The sequence below is a fragment of the Phocoena phocoena genome, chromosome 9 (assembly GCF_963924675.1).
Source record: "Phocoena phocoena chromosome 9, mPhoPho1.1, whole genome shotgun sequence".
NCBI classification, from domain to species: domain Eukaryota; kingdom Metazoa; phylum Chordata; class Mammalia; order Artiodactyla; family Phocoenidae; genus Phocoena; species Phocoena phocoena.
This window is the reverse complement of record NC_089227.1, coordinates 44,590,508-44,599,961: the sequence shown is the minus strand read 5'-3', so window position 1 is coordinate 44,599,961 and position 9,454 is coordinate 44,590,508.

Sequence of the window (9,454 nt, the reverse complement as noted above, 5' to 3'; positions counted from 1 at the left end):
AGGACCTCTGGGACAACATTAAGTGCAACATTTGCATTATAGGTGTCCCGGAAGGAGAAGAGAGAAAGGACCTGAAAAAGATTTGAAGAGATTATAGCCGAAAATTTCCCTAACATGGGAAAGGAAATAGCCACCCAAGTCCAGGAAGTGCAGAGAGTCCCATTCAGGATAAGACCAAGGAGAAACATGCCAAGACACAAAGTAATCAAATTGGCAAAAATTAACGACACAGAAAATTATTGAAAGCAGCAAGGGAAAAATAACAAATAATATACAAGGGAACCCCCCATAAGGTTAACAGCTGATTTCTCAGCAGAAACTCCACAAGCCAGAAGGGAGTGGCATGACATATTTAAAGTGATGAGAGGGAAGAACCTACAAACAAGATTACTCTACCTGGCAAGGATCTCATTCAGATTAGATGGAGAATTCAAAAGCTTTACAGACAAGCAAAAGCTAAGAGAATTCAGCACCACCAAACAAGCTCTACAACAAAGGCTAAAGGAACTTCTCTAAGTGGGAAACACAAGGAGAAAAGGACCTACAAAAACAAACCCAAAACAATTAAGAAAATGGTCATAGGAACATACATATCGATAATTACCTTAATGTGAATGGATTAAATGCTCCAATCAAAAGACACAGGCTTGCCGAATGGATACAAAAACAAGACCCATCTATATGCTGTCTACAAGAGACCCACTTCAGACGTAGGGAAACATACAGACTGAAAGTGAGGGGATGGAAAAAGATATTCCATGACAATGGAAATCAAAAGAAGGCTGGAGTAGCAATACTCATATCAGATAAAATAGACTTTAAAATAAAGAATGTTACAAGAGACAAGGAAGGACAGTACATAATGATCAAGGGATTAATCCAAGAAGAAGATATAACAATTATAAATATATATACACCCAACATAGGAGCACCTCAATACATAAGGCAACTGCTAACAGCTATAAAAGAGGAAATCAACAGTAACACAATAATAATGGGGGACTTTAACACCTCAGTTACACCAATGGACAGATCATCCAAAATGAAAATAAATAAGGAAACAGCAGCTTTAAATGACACAATAGACCAGATAGATTTAATTGATATTTATAGGACATTCAACCCCAATATAGCAGATTACACTGTGTTTACACAGATTACACAGTGCTTTCTTAAGTGCACACGGAACATTCTCCAGGATACATCACATCTTGGGTCACAAATCAAGCCTCAGTAAATTTAAGAAAACTGAATTCATATCATCTTTGCTGACCACAACAGTATAAGGTTAGAAATCAATTACAGGGCAAAAAGTAAAAACACAAACACGTGGAAGCTAATCAATACGTTACTAAATAACCAAGAGATCACTGAAGAAATCAGAAGAAATCAAAAAATACCTAGAGACAAATGACAATGAAAACATGACGATCCAAAACCTATGGGATGCAGCAATAACAGTTCTAAGAGGGAAGTTTATAGAAATAAAATCCTACCTCAAGAAACAACAAACATCTCAAATTAACAATCTAACCTTGCACCTAAAGGAACTAGACGAAGAAGAACCAACAAAACCCAAAGTTAGTAGAAGGAAAGAAACATAACAATCAGAGCAGAAATAAATGAAACAGAAATACAGAAAACAATAGCTAAGATCAATAAAACTAAAAGTTGGTTCTTTGAGAAGATAAACAAAATTGATAAACCATTGGCCAGACTCATCAAGAAAAAGAAGGAGAGGGTTCAAATCAATAAAATTAGAAATGAAAAAGGAGAAGTTACAACAGACAGCACAGAAATACAAAGCATCCTAAGAAACTACTACAAGCAACTCTGTGCCAATAAAATGGACAACCTGGAAGAAATGGACAAATTCTTAGAAAGGTATTACCTTCCAAGACTGAACCAGGAAGAAACAGAAAATATGAACAGACCTATCTCAAGTAATGAAATTGAAACTGTGATTAAAAATCTTCCAACAAACAAAACTCCAGGACCGGATGGCTTCACAGGTGAATTCTATCAAACATTTAGAGAAGAGCTAATACCCACACTTCTCAAACTCTTCCAAAAAACTGCAGAGGAAGGAACACTCCCAAACTCATTCTATGAGGCCACAATCACCCTGATACCAAAACCAGACAAAGATACTACAAAAAAAGAAAATTACAGACCAATATCACTGATTAATATAGATGCAAAAATACTCAACAAAATGCTAGCAAACAGAATCCAACAACACATTAAAAGGCTCATACACCATTATCAAATGGGATTTATCGCAGGGATGCAAGGATTCTTAATTATACGTAAATCAATCAATGTGATACACCATATTAACAAACTGAAGAATAAAAATCATAAGATCATCTGTGACAAAAATTCAACACTCATTTGTGATAAAAACTTTCCAGAAAGTAGGCATAGAAGGAACCTTCCTCAACATAATAAAGGCCATATATGGCAAGCCCACACACAGCATCATTCTCAATGGTGAAAAACTGAGAGCATTTCCTCTAAGATCAGGAACAAGACAAGGATGTCCACACTCACCTCTATTATTTAACATAGCTTTGGAAGTCCTAGCCACAGCAATCAGAGAAGAAAGAGAAATAAAAGGAATACAAATTGGAAAAGAAGAAGTAAAACTGTCACTTATTGCAGATGACATAATACTATATACAGAGAATCCTAAAGAAGGCACCAGAAAACTACTAGAGCTAATAAATGAATTTGGTAAAGTTGCAGGATACAAAATTAATGCACAGAAATCTCTTGCATTCCTACACACTAATGATTTAAATTCTGAAAGAGAAATTAAGGAAACACTCCCATTTACCATTGCAACAAAAAGAATAAAATACCTAGGAATAAACCTATGTAGGGAGACAAAATAACTCTATGCAGAAAACTACAAGACACTGATGAAAGAAATTAAAGATGAGGCAAATAGAGGGAGAGATATACCATGCTCTTGGATTGGAAGAACGAATATTGTGAAAATGACTATACTACCCAAAGCAATCAACAGATTCAATGCAATCCCTATCAAATTACCAATGGCAGTTTTTATAGAACTAGAACAAAAAATCTTAAAATTTTTATGGAGACCAAAAACACCCCGAATAGCCAAAGCAGTCTTGAGGGAAAAAAGTGTAGCTGGAGAAATCAGAGTCCCTGACTTCAGACTATACTACAAAGCTACAGTAATCAAGACAATATGGTACTGGCACAAAACCAGAAATACAGATCAATGGAACAGGATAGAAAGCCCAGAGATAAACTCACATACCTATGGTCAACTAATCTATGACAAAGGAGACAGGGATATACAATGGAGAAAAGACAGTCTCTTCAATAAGTGGTGCTGGGAAAACTGGACAGCTACATGTAAAAGAATGAAATTAGAAGACTCCCTAATACCATGCACAAAAATAAACTCAAAATGGATTAGAGACCTAAATGCAAGACCAGAAACCATAAAACTCTTAGAGGAAAACATAGGCAGAACACTCTATGACATAAGTCACAGCAAGATCTATTTGATGCACCTCCTAGAGTAATAGAAATAAAAACAAAATAAACAAATGGGACCTAATGAAACTTACTTTTGCAAAGCAAAGGAAACACAAACAAGATGAAAAGAGAACCCTCAAAATGGGAAAAAATATTTGCAAACGAATCATGAGACAAAAGATTAATCTCCAAAATATATAAAGAGCTCATGCAGCTCAATATTCAAAAAACAAACAACCCAATCCAAAAATAGGCAGAAAAGCTAAATAGACATTTCTACAAAGAAGACATACAGATGGCCAAGAAGCACATGAAAAGCTGCTCACCATCACTAATTATTAGAGAAATGCAAATCAAAACTACAATGAGGGAGAGGGGCTTCAAGACGGTGGAGGAGCAAGACGTGGAGATCACCTTCCTCCCCACAAATACATCAGAAATACATCTACATGTGGAACAACTCCTACAGAACACCTACTGAACACTGGCGGAAGACCTCAGACCTCCCAAAAGGCAAGAAACTCCCCACGTACCTGGGTAGGGCAAAAGGAAAAAGAAAAAACAGAGACAAAAGAATAAGGACGGGACCTGCACCAGTGGGAGGGAGCTGTGAAGGAGGAAAGGTTTCCACACACTAGGAAGCCCCTTCGCGGGCAGAGACTGTGGGTGGCGGAGGGGGGAGTTCGGAGCCACAGAGGAGAGTGCAGCCACAGGGGTGCAGAGGGCAAAGCGGGGAGATTCCCGCACAGAGGATCGGTGCCGACCAGCACTCACCAGTCTGAGAGGCTTGTCTGCTCAGCCTCCAGGGAGCACGGGGCTGGGAGCTGAGGATCTGGCTCCGGAGCTTAGATCCCAGGGAAAGGACTGGGGTTGGCTGCGGGAACACAGCCTGAAGGGGGCTAGTGCGCCACAGCTAGCCGGGAAGGAGTCCGGGAAAAAGTCTGGAGCTACCGAAGAGGCGAGAGACTTTCTCTTGCCTCTCTGTTTCCTGGTGCGCAAGGAGAGGGGATTAAGAGCACCGCTTAAAGGAGCTCCAGAGACAGGCGCGAGCCGAGGCTATCAGTGCGGACCCCAGAGACGGACATGAGATGCTAAGGCTGCTGCTGCCGCCACCAAGAAGCCTGTGTGCAAGCACAGGTCACTCTCCACACCTCCACTCCTGGGAGCCTGTGCAGCCCGCCACTGCCAGGGTCCTGTGATCCAGGGACGACTTCCCCTGGGAGAACACGCAGCACGCCTCAGGCTGGTGCAACATCACACTGGCCTCTCTTGCCACAGGCTCACCCCGCATTCCGTACCCCACCCTCCCCCCGGCCTGAGTGAGCCAGAGCTCCCGAATCAGCTGCTCCTTTAACCCCATCCTGTCTGAGCACAGAACAGACGCCCACAGGCGACCTACATGCAAAGGAGGGTTCAAATCCAAAGCTGAACCCCAGGAGCTGTGGAAACAAAGAAGACAAAGGGAAAGCTCTCCCAGCAGCCACAAGAGCAGTGGATTAAATCTCCACAATCAACTTGATGTACCTTGCATCTGTGGAATACCTGAATAGACAACGAATCATCCCAAATTGAGGAGGTGCACTTTGGGAGCAAAGTCCCTTTTCTCTTTTTGTGAGTGTGTATGTGTATGTGATTTTGTCTGTAGCTTTGCTTTTACCATTTGTCCTAGGGTTCTGTCTACCTGTTTTTGTTTTTAGTATAGTTTTTAGCACTTGTTATCATTGGTGGATTTGTTTTTTGGTTGGTTGCTCTCATCTCTCTTTCTTTTTTTTATTATTTAAAAAAAATTATTAATTATTTTTTTATTTTAATAGCTTTTAAATTTAATTTAATTTAATTTGATCTTCTTCTTTCTTTCTTTCTTTCTTTATCTTCTCCTGTTTATTCTGAGCTGTGTGAATGACAGTCTCTTGGTGCTCCAGCCAGACGTCAGGGCTTTGCCTTTGAGATGGGAGAGCCAAGTTCAGGACACTGGTCCACAAGAGACCTCCCAGCTCCACGTAATATAAAATGGCGAAAATCTCCCCGAGATCTCCATCTCAACACCAAGACCCAGTTCCACTCAATGACCAGCAAGCTACAGTGCTGGACACCCTATGCCAAACAACTAGCAAGATAGGAACACAACCCCATCCATTAGCAGAGAGGCTGCCTAAAATCATAATAAGGCCACAGACATCCCAAAACACACCACCAGATGTGGACATGCCAACCAGAAAGATCTAGCCTCATCCACCAGAACATAAGCACCAGTCTCCTCCACCAGGAAGCCTACACAACCCACTGAACCAACCTTAGCCACTGGGGGCAGACACCAAAAACAAAGGGAACTACGAACCTGCAGCCTGCAAAAAGGAGACCCCAAACACAGTCAGTTAAGCAAAATGAGAAGACAGAGAAACACACAGCAGATGAAGGAGCAAGGTAAAAACACACCAGACCTAACAAATGAAGAGGAAATGGGCAGTCTACCTGAAAAAGAATTCAGAATAATGATAGTAAAGATGATCCAAAATCTTGGCAATAGAATGGAGAAAATACAAGAAACATTTAACAAGGGCCTAGAAGAGCTAAAGAGTAAACAAACAACGATGAACAACACAATAAATGAAATTTAAAATTCTCCAGAAGGAATCAATAGCAGAATAACTGAGGCAGAAGAACGGATAAGTGACCTGGAAGATAAAATAGTGGAAATAACTCCTGCAGAGCAGAATAAAAAAAAAAGAATGAAAAGAATTGAGGACAGTCTCAGAAACCTCTGGGACAACATTAACTGCACCAACATTCAAATGATAGTGGTCCCAGAAGAAGTGAAAAAGAAAGGGACTGAGAAAATATTTGAAAAGATTATAGTTGAAAACTTCCCTAATATGGGAAAGGAAATAGTTACTCAAGTCCAGGAAGCACAGAGAGTCCCATACAGGATAAATCCAAGGAGAAACATGTCAAGATACATATTAATCAAAGTATCAAAAATTAAATACAAAGAAAACATATTAAAACCAGCAAGGGAAAAACAACAAATAACACACAAGGGAATCTCCATAAGGATAACAGCTGATCTTTCTGCAGAAACTCTGCAAGCCAGAAGGCAGTGGCAGGACATGTTTAAAGTTATGAAGGAGAAAAACCAAATCACAACCAAGATTACTATACCCAGCAAGGATCTTATTCAGCTTTGATGGAGAAATTAAAACCTTTACAGACAAGCAAAAGCTAAGAGAATTCAGCACCACCAAACCAGCTTTACAACAAATGCTAAAGCAACTTCTCTATGCCGGAAACACAAGAGAAGGAAAACACCTACAATAACAAACCCAAAACAATTAATAAAATGGTATCAGGAACATACATATTGATAATTACATTAAAGGTAAATGGATTAAATGTGCCAACCAAAAGACATAGACTGCCTGAATGGATACAAAAACAAGACCCGTATATATGCTGTCTACAAGTGACCCAATTCAGACCTAGGGACACATACAGACTGAAAGTGAGGGGATGGAAAAAGATATTCCATGCCAATGGAAAACAAAAGAAAGCTGGATGAGCAATACTCATATCAGATAAAATAGACTTTAAAATAAAGAATGTTACAAGAGACAAGGAGTTCTAACAGGGAAGTTTAGAGCAATACAATCCTACCTTAAGAAACAAGAAACATCTCAAATAAACAACCTAACCTTACATCTAAAGCAATTAGAGAAAGAAGAACAAAAAACCCCAAGGTTAGCAGAAGGAAAGAAATCATAAAGATCAGAGCAGAAATAAATGAAATAGAAACAAAGAAAACAATAGCAAAGATAAATAAAACTAAAAGCTGCTTCTCTGAGAAGATAAACAAAATTGATAAACCATTAGCCAGACTCATCAAGAGAAAAAGGGAGAAGACTCAAATCAGTAGAATTAGAAATGAAAAAGAAGCAACAACTTACACTGCAGAAATACAAAGGATCATGAGAGATTACTACAAGCAACTCTATGCCAATAAAATGGACAACCTGGAAGAAATGGACAAATTCTTAGAAATGCACAACCTTCCGAGACTGAACCAGGAAGAAATAGAAAATATGAACAGACCAATCACAAGCACTGAAATTGAAACTGTGATTAAAAATCTTCCAACAAACAAAAGCCCAGGACCAGATGGCTTCACAGGCGAATTCTATCAAATATTTAGAGGAGGGCTTCCCTGGTGGTGCAGTGGTTGAGAGTCCGCCTGCCGATGCAGGGGACATGGGTTCGTGCCCCATTCGCGGAAGATCCCACATGCCGCGAAGCAGCTAGGCCCATGAGCCATGGCTGCTAAACCTGCGCATCCGGATACTGTGCTCCGCAATGCGAAAGGCCACAGCAGTGAGAGGTCTGCGTACAGCAAAAAAAAAAAAAAAAATTAGAGAAGAGCTAACACCTATCCTTCTCAAACTCTTCTAAAATATAGCAGAGGGAGGAACACTCCCAAAATCATTCTACAAGGCCACAATCACCCTGATCAAAACCAGACAAAGATGTCACAAAGAAATAAAACTACAGGCCAATATCACTGATGAACATAGATGCAAAAATCCTCAACAAAATACTAGCAAACAGAATCCAACAGCACATTAAAAGGATCATACCCCGTGATCAAGTGGGGTTTATCCCAGGAAATCAAGGATTCTTCAGTATACGCAAATCAGTCAATGTGATACACCATATTAACAAATTGAAGGAGAAAAACCATATGATCATCTCAATAGATGCAGAGAAAGCTTTTGACAAAATTCAACACATATTTATGATAAAAACCCTCCAGAAAGCAGGCATAGAGGGAACTTTCCTCAACAAAATAAAGGCCATATATGACAAACCCACAGCTAACATTGTCCTCAATGGTGAAAAACTGAAAACATTTCCACTAAGATCAGGAACATGACAAGGTTGCCCACTCTCACCACAGTTATTTAACACAGTTTTGGAAGTTTTAGCCACAGCAATCAGAGAAGATAAAGAAATAAAAGGAATCCAAATCAGAAAAAAGAAGTAAAGCTGTCACTGTTTGCAGATGACATGATACTATACATAGAGAATCCTGAAGATGCCAACAGGAAACTATTAGAGCTAATCAATGAATTTGGTAAAGCTGCAGGATACAAAATTAATGCACAGAAATCTCTTGAATTCTTATACAATAATAATGAAAGACCAGAAAGAGAAATTAAGGAAACAATGCCATTTACCACTGAAACAAAAAGAATCAAATACCTAGGAATAAACCTACCTAAGGAGGTAAAAGGTTGGTACTCAGAATGCTATAAGACACTGATGAAAGAAGTCAAAGATGACACAAACAGATAGAGAGATATACCATGTTCTTGGAATGGAAGAATCAACATTGTGAAAATGACTATAGTACCGAAAGCAATCTACAGATTCAATGCAATCCGTAGCAAACTACCAGTGGCATTTTTCACAGAACTAGAAGAAAGAATTTCACAATTTGTATAGAAACATAAAAGACCCCAAAGAACCAAAGCAATCATGACAAAGAAAAATGGATTTGGAGGAATCAGCTCCCTGACTTCAGACTATCCTACAAAGTGACAGTAATCAAGACAGTATGGTACTGGCACAAAAACAGAAATATAGATCAATGGAATAGGATAGAAAGCCCAGAGATAAACCCACGCACATATGGTCACCTTATTTTTGATAAAGGAGGCAAGAATATACAGTGGAGAAAAGACAGCCTCTTCAAAAAGTGGTGCTGGGAAAACTGGACAACTACATGTAAAATAATGAAATTAGAACACTCCGTAAAACCATACACCAAAGTAAACTCAAAATGGATTAAAGACTTAAATGTAAGGCCAGACACTATCAAACTCTTAGAGGAAAACATAGGCAGAACACTCTATGACATGAATCAAAGCAAGATCCTTTTTGACCGAAC